This window comes from Benincasa hispida, chromosome 9 (genome assembly GCF_009727055.1).
Source record: "Benincasa hispida cultivar B227 chromosome 9, ASM972705v1, whole genome shotgun sequence".
NCBI classification, from domain to species: domain Eukaryota; kingdom Viridiplantae; phylum Streptophyta; class Magnoliopsida; order Cucurbitales; family Cucurbitaceae; genus Benincasa; species Benincasa hispida.
In genome coordinates this window covers 28,848,548-28,859,220 of record NC_052357.1, presented here as the reverse complement: position 1 = coordinate 28,859,220, position 10,673 = coordinate 28,848,548, and positions in this window count along the sequence as shown.

Genomic DNA, 10,673 nt, shown 5'->3' with positions numbered 1-10,673 from the left:
TGATGCATAAGGAATTCATCTCAATTTCTCAACCTCTTGAGGTGTCTTAGGACACTGATCCTTAGACAAAATAATTCCATGCCTAAAAGGTAATAAACCCTTCTTGGAATTTTGCCTCGAATATCTGATAAACATCTTGTCAATGTACGATGCCTGAGACAAGGCCAACCTTTTGTTCTTATGATCCCTTATGATCTGGATCCCTAGAACAAATTGTGCCTCCCCAGAATCTTTCATTTGGAATGGGGCGACTAGCCATTTCTTAACGTCAGCTAGAAAACCTACATCGTTTCCAATGAGTAGGATATCATCCACATACAGCACAAGGAAAGCTACTAAGCTATTGATGATCTTCTTGTAAACACAAGGCTCATCAACATTCTAATCAAATCCATAAGATTTGATCACAATATCAAATCTTATATTCCAAGATCTCGATGCTTGGTTTAGTCCATAAATGGACTGATTAAGCTTACAAACCTTTTGCTCTTGATCTTATTCAATGAATCCTTCTGGTTAAACCATGTAGATGGTCTCCTCAAGATTACCATTCAAAAAGGCAGTCTTGACGTCCCTTTTCCATATCTCATAGTCATAGTATCTGGCTATGGACAGGAGAATCCACATATTATGACTATGAAATATGGCAACAGGTGAGAAAGTTATTTCATAGTCTACTCCTTCAACCTGGGTATAACCATTTGCCACAAGTCTAGTCTTAAAGGTTTGTACCTTTCCATCTACACCTCTTTTCCTCTTGTAGATCTATTTACAACCTATAGATTTTACCCCATCAAGTTGATCTACAGGCTCTCAGATAGAATTGAAGTACATAGACTCCATTTCTTGATTCATGGCTTTAATCCATTCATCTTTATCAACATCTTTCATCGCTTGCTTATAAGACAATAAATCCTCAACTTCATCATCAGATATGATGATTTGGGCTTCTGTTAAACCCATGTAGCGTACAGGTGGGTTCACAACACTCTCACTACGTCGAGGCAAACTCAACTCTTGAGATGGTTAACTAGATGAACTGACATCAACAACTCTTCTTGATGTATCAGCCTGTTCAACAACTCTTGTTGAAGTCTCAACAGTCTCATTAGAAATCTCATTTAAAACAAGTTTACTTCGTGGCTTATGATTCCTAATGTGCTCTTCTTCCAAGAAGGTAGTGTTTGTTGATACAAACACTTTATTTTCACTTGGATCATAGAAGTATCCACCTCTCGTTTCTTTGGGATAACCTACAAATAGGCATACTTTCGAACTAGGTTCCAACTTTTTAGGGTTAGCCATAAGTACGTGGGCTGGACATCCCCTTATCCTGAAGTGGCGTAAACTACCTTTACGACCTCTCCATAACTCAACAGGGTTTCAGAAACACTCTTTGAGGGAACATTGTTCAAAATGTAAACTGCAATCTCTACTGCATATCCCAAAAACGAGTCTAGAAGATGAGCATAACTCATTATAGACCGAACCATGTCCAACAGGGTTCTATTTCTCTTTTCTAATATACCATTCTGTTGAGGTGTACCTAGGGCTAAGAGTTGAAATGTGATTCCATATTCTATCATATAGTTCTGGAATCCTAAGTCCATATATTCTCCACTACGATCAGATCGTAGTGTTTTTATCTTTTTACCTAACAAGTTTTCAACTTCAGTCTTATACTCCTCGAAGTTTTCAAGAGTTTCAGACTTATGTTGCATTAGGTATAGATACCTAAATCTAGAATAATCATCTATGAAAGAGATGAAATATTCATTCCCGCCTCGTGCTCTTACACTCATCGGACCACAAAGGTCTGAATGTATAAGCTCTAAGATTTCCTTAGCTCTATAACCTTTTCTAGTAAAAGGTCATTTGGTCATTTTGCCTTCAAGGCAAGATTCACATACTGGCAAAGAGTTTCCTTCTAAATCATTTAGAAGTCAACTTTGTACCAACTTCTCAATCGTATTGAGATTGATGTGACCTAACCTTAGATGCCAAAGATAGGCATTTTCTTTAGGAGAAACTCTTGGTCTTTTTACAGTTGTTTTTGTCTTGAACATTTCAGTATTGAGCAAGGCTTTTATGATTAACAACCTTAGTACATACAAGTTATTTTCCATTGAACCAAAACCTATCTCCATACCATTCTTAAAAATAAACACTTTATTCTCAGAAAAGGAGATGAAATAATTTTGTTCAATCAAACAAGAAACTGAAATTAAGTTCCTCTTGATATGAGGAACTACATAAACATTATCCAATAACAAATATCGTTTCTTGTCCAAAAATAACTTAAGCCTACCTACAGCAACAGTTGAAATAGCCTCACCAATACCGACTCTAAGAGTCAACTCTTCAGCTTCTAGGAACTAGGTTAGTCCTTGTCGATGAACTTCATCAGAGTCAGAAACAATTTCTAACTGTTAGTCCTTTGACATTCAATAAGGACGAGATTATCTTGGAAGTTGACACCACAAGTTTCGTTGTCATCAATCCCATTTTGCTTAAAAAATGAGAATTTACGTTCAATCAATTCTTGCAATGATTCTATGATCTCACGTACAATGACCATGTTCTCAAACCTTTTGGCCAATGCATCAGGTATGCTTGCCAAAATGTGAAGTCGGGCCTTCAAATTAGCCTTCATCCACACCTTATATGCATTACGATCATTTTGTGGTGCATCAGAGGTTGGGACTTGAGAAAAATCCTCAAACATGATAAACTCGAAGTCGTTTACCATGAAAAATGTTTTAATAGACTCTTTCCACGTCATGTAATTAAAACCGGTCAAAGAAGAAAAGACAACTAACGAAAAATCAAGCATTGACATTTTGCTGAAAATTAAACATATTGATCTACGTTAGATTTTAGCATAACTCCTTTAATACAAATCCAATCAGGTTTAACAAAATCTAAATGAGACCCATATTATATCTAGTTTTGCAATGACGCTTAAGTGATTTAGGACAAAAGCCACCGAAGGGTAGTCAATTTTTTCCTTCACTAAATTGAGACACTCTCAACTAATCAATACACCAAAATAACTCTTATTCCTATAACGATTAGTCATCATTGATTTAGTCAAGAAATTATTAACTTGCTTAACAATTTCCCATAAGTGTGACTCTTCATTTTAGATCCTATAGTTCTGCCCCAAGTAGTCAATCGAAGGGAAAAACCGATTGGAGCAAAAACTAAAGTAACCTTATCCATTTTTGGAGTTCGACTTGATATTGACCAACTGCATAAACCATTCGAAGGAGGATGCTCCCAGGGAACTTCGAGGCCGTGTAAGAAGGTCTCATGGTACAAACCAATGAAAGAGACCGCAGGACATGTTGGCACACATCCTTCTCCCACTTACTATAAATACTCTCTCCATTCACCTTGATATTGACCCATGCAAACACCATCCGAAGGGGGACGCTCCCAAGGCATCATGAGGCCAAGCATGAAGCTCACGGTGTGAACACTAAGGGAGAAATATGAGTGGAATTGACATATCATATATATCTTTTCCTCCCACTGGATATTTTAATAGCCTAGGGTTTAATTTACTTAGAAAAAATACGGCTAATTATTTTTACTAAGTGTCTGTTTAAGTTTGCCCAAAAGTAACATTTACTTTGGAAAGTTAAACAATTTCTATTAACATTCATTAAACACTTTAACAAATATTAATCAACAAATGCATGCTTGTAGCAAATCTATCTAATTCACCTTTCCAGGTAGGTTCCCAGGTAGAGGTTTTCCGTTTCTATCAGCTTAAATACCCCAGCCTAGCTAGAACCCGCCTTAGACAAAAGGTCTCTTATAGATAGTTTGTCACAAATTTAATCTTTTATGGAAATCAATTTGATCCTATTAAACTGATTTAAAAGATTAATCTAATTTCTAATCTCATTAGAAATTTTGTGAGCTTAGATCTATCTCAATCAAATTTTAAAACTATTTTACAAAATGATTTTACCTAAGTTTGCATGCAACTCTTGGTTATTGATTTTAATTCTAATTTCATTAATTATAACTCTTATAAAGAATGAAACAACTAAAATCAACCACATTACTAAGCTAGATATTCCCAAAGTATTTATAACTTTTATAAATAAACCTAAGTGTCATGCTTCATGCAGTGTTCATTCATTACTAATATATAACTCTTATATAACAAGTAATGAACTAAGCATACATGCTAACATACACCCTTATACTATAACACTTATAATATAAGGATGATGCATGTATAGGCTTTAATACATGCATATATTATAACTCTTGTATTATATGATGCATGAGCATGCTTTAAGTAATTTAAATCATGCAAACTAATATATTATAACACTTATAATATAAAGATGATGCATGAATAAAATACATAACCTATGGTGGGTTTTAAAACTATATGACATATATTATGGCATATAAACTAGAATACATCACATGTACTTTATATAAAAATTGATGAACTGGGATAATATGCCTCAAAACTAGAAAGAAAAGTTAACTATTACAAAAAGATCAAGTCAACCGGTTCAAACAGGCGAACCAGGTCTTGAACTGCCTGGGCAAAACCTCGTCACTTAATCGTGTAGCATCTTCTTCAGATCGTCAAGTAACATACATTGAGTATAAACGATCGTATAGTGTTGATCGTGTGGCTAAGGACTATGCGATAAGCATAAAATTCCATGCAATCGTGCAGCGCACATCGAGTAACGCATGCTATGCGATCGTGCAGCCAACGACTATGTGATGAGCATGGTTGTCTACACGATCGAGTAGCAAGCATCGAGTATCATATATCGAGTGATTGTGTAGCTAGTGATTATGCGATGAGCATGCTAGCCTACACAATCATTTAGCACGCGTGCCATGCATCGAATATCATATACGCTGCGATTGTTTACCCTGAGCGTTTACGCGATCGAGTAACTAACGCAACACGATCGAGTAAACTCTTTACTCAATCGCGTAGCATTAGCTATGCGATTGTTTAGCAAATACTACACGATCGAGTAAAACTTTTCTACACGATCGCATAGCCACAAGATGCAACCAACGATTCGTCTTCTCCCTCGAACCAAACAGCAATCCCTTGCGTCTAAAGCTTCATCACGAACGACTCAAACACACACAAAAAAAAAAATGAATACAGACTCGATTGCTTGTTAATTATGCCCAAAAACCTAGAGGCCCTTACAAATTAACTTTGGTAAATGTAAAGAAAGCTTTAAACAGAGGCAATTATCCCATAAACATCCATCAACAATAGCATCCAGAACCACATTTAACACTTAAACGCATTACAGAATACTTAAGACCTACCAAGACTGTAAATGACATTCAATACAGCAATGGAATTTAGAAATAAAAAAAACCTGGCTCTGATACCAATTGAATGAACTCTAATTATAAAGGACCTTTGAGCGGAAGCAGATCGTTTCAAACTCCATTGTGAAAGAACTCAAACATTTACAATCATACATACACGATTATGCATTAAAGATAAATTACAGCATGCTTCTTAAGTAAATACAAGGGATCGAGTGACAATACCTTTGAAGAACTCTTTCTTCACGTATTTCCCTCGATTGTTCCAAAACACAGCAAACAAGAACTCGAACGCAACGATCAAGAACTTGAACTCCCTCGAACACCAGCAATGAGTATAAACTCGATCCTTGATCAATTGAACACAACCACAAGATTTCCTTGGTATTCTCGGTGTGAGAATCCAGGAGTTATGGGCTCTGGATGCTTTTGAATAAAGGGAAAGATTGGAGTAAACAATCGAGTATGTGATCACACAATCGTATGGAATATGAAGTCTATCGTATAGACTCGATGCTCGGTCGTTTAGTAAACGAGTACTATCATATAGTAAACTCAATGCTCGATCGTCTAGGCTCTGTAAAACTATCATTCCTTTTACTCGATAGTGAATTATGTGAGACGTTTTTCGATTGAATGATTTGAAAAAACTATTTTTTTTTTATCTCACAGTTACCATAAAACCGTATATAACCACCCACCAAGGTCAGTTATTTAGAAAAAGAAATATTAATTATCATATAATTAATAAATTATAAATAAATACAATAACTAACTTATCATATTATATTTATAACCTATAGTTTTAATATTGCATCATATGCAACATATAAACCATAGTTCTTTTCTTATTTTATGGCATTTAATATAAATCATATTTATATTAATCCTCCAATCTAGTAATGTATCAAATACATTATATCAATTATATCATATATAATTTAATTAATTTAATTATTTCATATATAATCAAATTCCCTCTTGTTAATTTGAACATTTCAAACTAACCCAAAAAATTATTCTCAACTTGAACCCATTGAGCTACCAAAGGGACCTTATGGACCTGTAGCTTGAAGCTCCAACGATACGTGAATAACTGTCTAAACTCTTTAATCACGATATCCACCATCCGTTAACTATCGGGCACTCCACTAAAGACCGATAGCTGCACTCTTCACACTGCAGATATATTTTTGTGTCCATTGGATATAACCAATCAACAGTATGATGACCCTTCACAAATTTCTCGTAAGTACAGTTGAGCAAATTACCTTTTTGCCCCTATAGTTACATCTAACTTCTTAAGTACCACTGATTCCTCTAATGAATAATAAGTCATAGTCCCACTATGACTGGGTCCTCTCTTCCCAAGAGAGGTTGTGACCACTATGTTCAAGACCTGTAATCAGCCCTTAAGGGAACAATTTATCTATTTTCTCCTGCATCGGAGGAGTGAATTCCGTCTTGTGAAGTTGAGTTCCCAACTCCCCAATAAGATGAATCCCAAAATGGTAGGCTTGTTGAGTTGGCAATCTGGCCACTCTCACCCATACAAATCAAAGGACCGCCTTTATGAGCAGGAGTTCACAACTTACTCAGGATTTAGGTCATGTCATCTATGGTCATCCTAGTGAAATGTAAGTCTATTATCAACGGTGTTATATAAAGAGACTAATCATTTCGTGGTCTAGTCTTATACAAACTCTTTGTATGAGATATCCCTACTCGCATGTCTCCACATGAATGATCAGGATCAGATCATTTGTAGCATTTTACAACACTTGTAACACCTACAAAATGGGTTGTATCCGTAGTGTCACCAGGATAAGGTACCCAACCTTATCCATCTACTATATACCATTTAGGTTATTATTTAAACAAGATCCACATGTATGTCTCTACATACTTGTTTAAATTTACATAAAATAACCTTGGATTTTAGTTTATTGGATTTAGTAAATGCTTATAAAATAACACTTATGTTATTAATAACAATATGTTTATACAGAGTTTACAAACTATAAGATTACAAGAAGATTTAGGACACCATTCCCAACATTAGTTGCACGTATTAGGATCACAGGTGTGAACTCTAGATTTTTTCTAACCAAATGCATGTATGCCCTAATATAATCTTTTCTAATTAAATCATGCTATAAGATATGGCTTTCCAGCTTGTAGTATGTCTTAACAACCGAACCTTTTCGTAATGCAATTCAATTTTAGCTTGTATGTCGCTAAGAAGGAAGAGTTGTAAATTGAATTAGGGCTAATTTGGTTTAATATCGAATTTGGCTAATTGGGCTATTAGATTTTTTAATAGGTCAAGGGGTTGACAAATTCAGTGTAATTAATTGATGTCTAATGAAAGAAATTGCATAGGAAACTCTCTCTTGCTCTAGAAATTAGATAGACTCCTATCCTAGAATACATTTACCGTTTTATATTCATGTATCTCTTTCACATCAAAACCCCCTCATTTATCGCTTTAGTTAGAAAATTAACTTAACGAAACCAATCGCGCTTCTCTGTGGATTGACTCAGACTTACCACTGTCACTACGTCTTTTTAGTGATATGAGTAGTTCGGTATTATAAATTTTCTTTTGATCAAGTTTGAAGCTTATTAACGACGTAAGTTTCGAGCCTGTAAAAAATGACGTCGTTGTTGGGGAAGCTACTGACGTTTCGTTAGTTAAATTTCTAGTTAGAGTATTTTTTTGCTTTTGATTTGTTTTCCTTTTTGTGTTAATGTCTTAATCATGGATAGATATCATCAACAAGGATGAGGACAATCAAGTGAAGCATCTCAACTTAGTGACGAGGTTCGTGACCTTCGAGGTCAACTTGCTGAGTTAACTTCTTTGGTTAGTCAGTTGGTTGCAGGTAACCCGCAGTAGATGCAAGCATGTAGGACTGATCACCTTGAGTAAGCATGCCCAAGTTTGCGGTGGAGCCCTATACTACGAGACTACTCCATTGGAGGGTATCCTAGTTATATGGATGACAATTTTCATCGACCTAGATGAGAGGAGTCTTATGGCTATGGAAACCTAGGATGGGACCAATTCCATTATGATTCACACCCTGCCACATCTGACATGAGTCACATGACGATGCATGCTCACATCGCCGACTCAGGTATATCAGTAGAAGATGTGATTATGCAACTTGCTATTAACAATATTGTTTTTTAGTAGGAGATCTGCGACCTCCAGGAGAGCTTTAGTCTTCAGACTAAGGTCGGAGCTGATCTTCAGAGTTTGAGAGACTCAGTCACTCAACCTTCTGATTCAGTTGAGAGAGGATGTGAACCCCTGCTACACACATCTTTTGACATCACCGAGGTGTGCAGCGATGAGGTAATCTATGTCGACATTGAGGATGAGTTGGAGGATAGCATGCCATGTTTAGAACCAGTTTGTGAGGACTATGGAGAACCTAAGCCTAAACCCGTCGATTTCTAGGTGATGGAGTTGGAGGTTGAAAAACCTCACCCTGTTCTGCCGTCTGGTATATCGTATATTTTTTAATTTTGTTCTTTTTGTTCTCAAGAGTCAGTTGAGTCGAAGTCTTTATTTTCAGTTGAGTTAGTCCTTGAGTCTTTTATTTTATTTCCTTTTATAAATATAAAAAAGACTAAATTCGACCTGTCTGATTCTCTTCAAAAGATGAAGAGCCTTATAGCCTTATTGGCCTATATCGACTCAGCCAAGAAGGGACCAGAGAAATAAAGAATTTCTTTGTGCCTTGACAGGGGACAGGTCACGTTGAGCATTTGACATTAAAAATTTGTCCTTCCTGGAGGGAGCCAGGTGAAAAATTTACTGCTTTCTTTATTTGTTTTCTAGATTAGGTTTCTTTTTGTTTTTGTTTTTAGGGACGACCTAGGAGAGGAGAGCATTTTTCTAAGAGGCAAACCCATTGCCACCACCATCTCATGCACGACATCGTTATCAGGGGAGGTTTTCTATTCTCTCATTCTTTTTTAGTTTTACTTGAAATACATTGGGGGCAATGTATCATTTTAACTTGGGGGTGGGGTACCCATTGGGTATTTTTTTTTTATTCTAACGATGTGCTCGGACTATGTTGTGTGCTTGATTACCTTGCTTGCTGTTTGCTCTATTATTATCATGATAGTTTATGACACACTCTTCTTGTAATAAAATTTTCATGAAAGAATGTTAGGAAAGCATGATCATGATTTTAGCCTAATTTTTTTAAAAAAATATTGTCTCTCATGCATCTTTAAGTCATTGTTTCGCAAAATTAAAGCTTTGCATGCTTAGAATTGGGTTATCTGGTTTGTAATTTTGTTGTCACCTCGAAAGGTCCACCTTTGACTTAGGAGTAACTATGCTTGTTTTAGAGAAAAACTAGACAAAATGGATAAAATAGAGCCTACCGTGAAAAAAAAAAGAGAGAAAAAAAAGAAAAAAAAAAGAAAAGCAAATTAGTTGCAATTCTGAAAAAGAAAATAGAAAAAAAGCATACAAAAATGAGGCATATGTTAGCGTGTTTGAAAACAAAATAGTGTGTATGTGTGTGCACGGATAGAGGTGAAAAGAGCTACCTCTGTCATGTCTAGTTAGAGCCTACGAGAAAAGAGTGATAGGTTCCCAAAGGTGGGGTGTGAAAGCTAGCCTTCTAGGTAAAAGAAATGCCCTTTATGTTTTGTGTGTGTGAGTTTAGGCACCCTTGTCTTAGTGTTGTCCTCTTTTTTGCAAGTGTGGTAGGTCCGAGGTCGATAACCGAGCCAGTGTAGGGGAAAAGCGGGATGAGGACCTTATAAAACTTTTTCGGACTGTCCAAGCTTAACAACAAAACTCTAGGCTCACTCATGCATAAATAGATTGAGAATCATTTTTAAACTTGTGCTTCATTGATTGATCATAATTAATTTTCATTCTTGATTTCAAATTTCATTCGATTTGACTGTTTTGAGACTGGAGTAATAACAATTCTAGCCTGTCTTTAATTATTTCATATTCTATTTTGTGTGTTCCTACCTTGCTCGGGACAAGCAAGAATTAAGTTGGGGGTGTTTGATAGCTCTCAAAAAGAGTTATTATTCCTAGCTTAATTCAGGCTCGTTATCGAATTTTACATGTTTATTTCCCTATTTTGTAGGTATCAAGCAATCAAGAGGTAGAATTAATCATTTGGTGAAGAACAAGGTTAATTTGAAGTAATTTGGAGTTGATTTGAACATTTAGGCTTCAAAGGAGTTGAAATTACCAAGATGCCATCGAGTTCCACCGAGTATAATCAGCCATCGAGTATCATCAAGTAAAAGGTTGTCGAGTATAATCAAGTAAAATGCTATCGAGT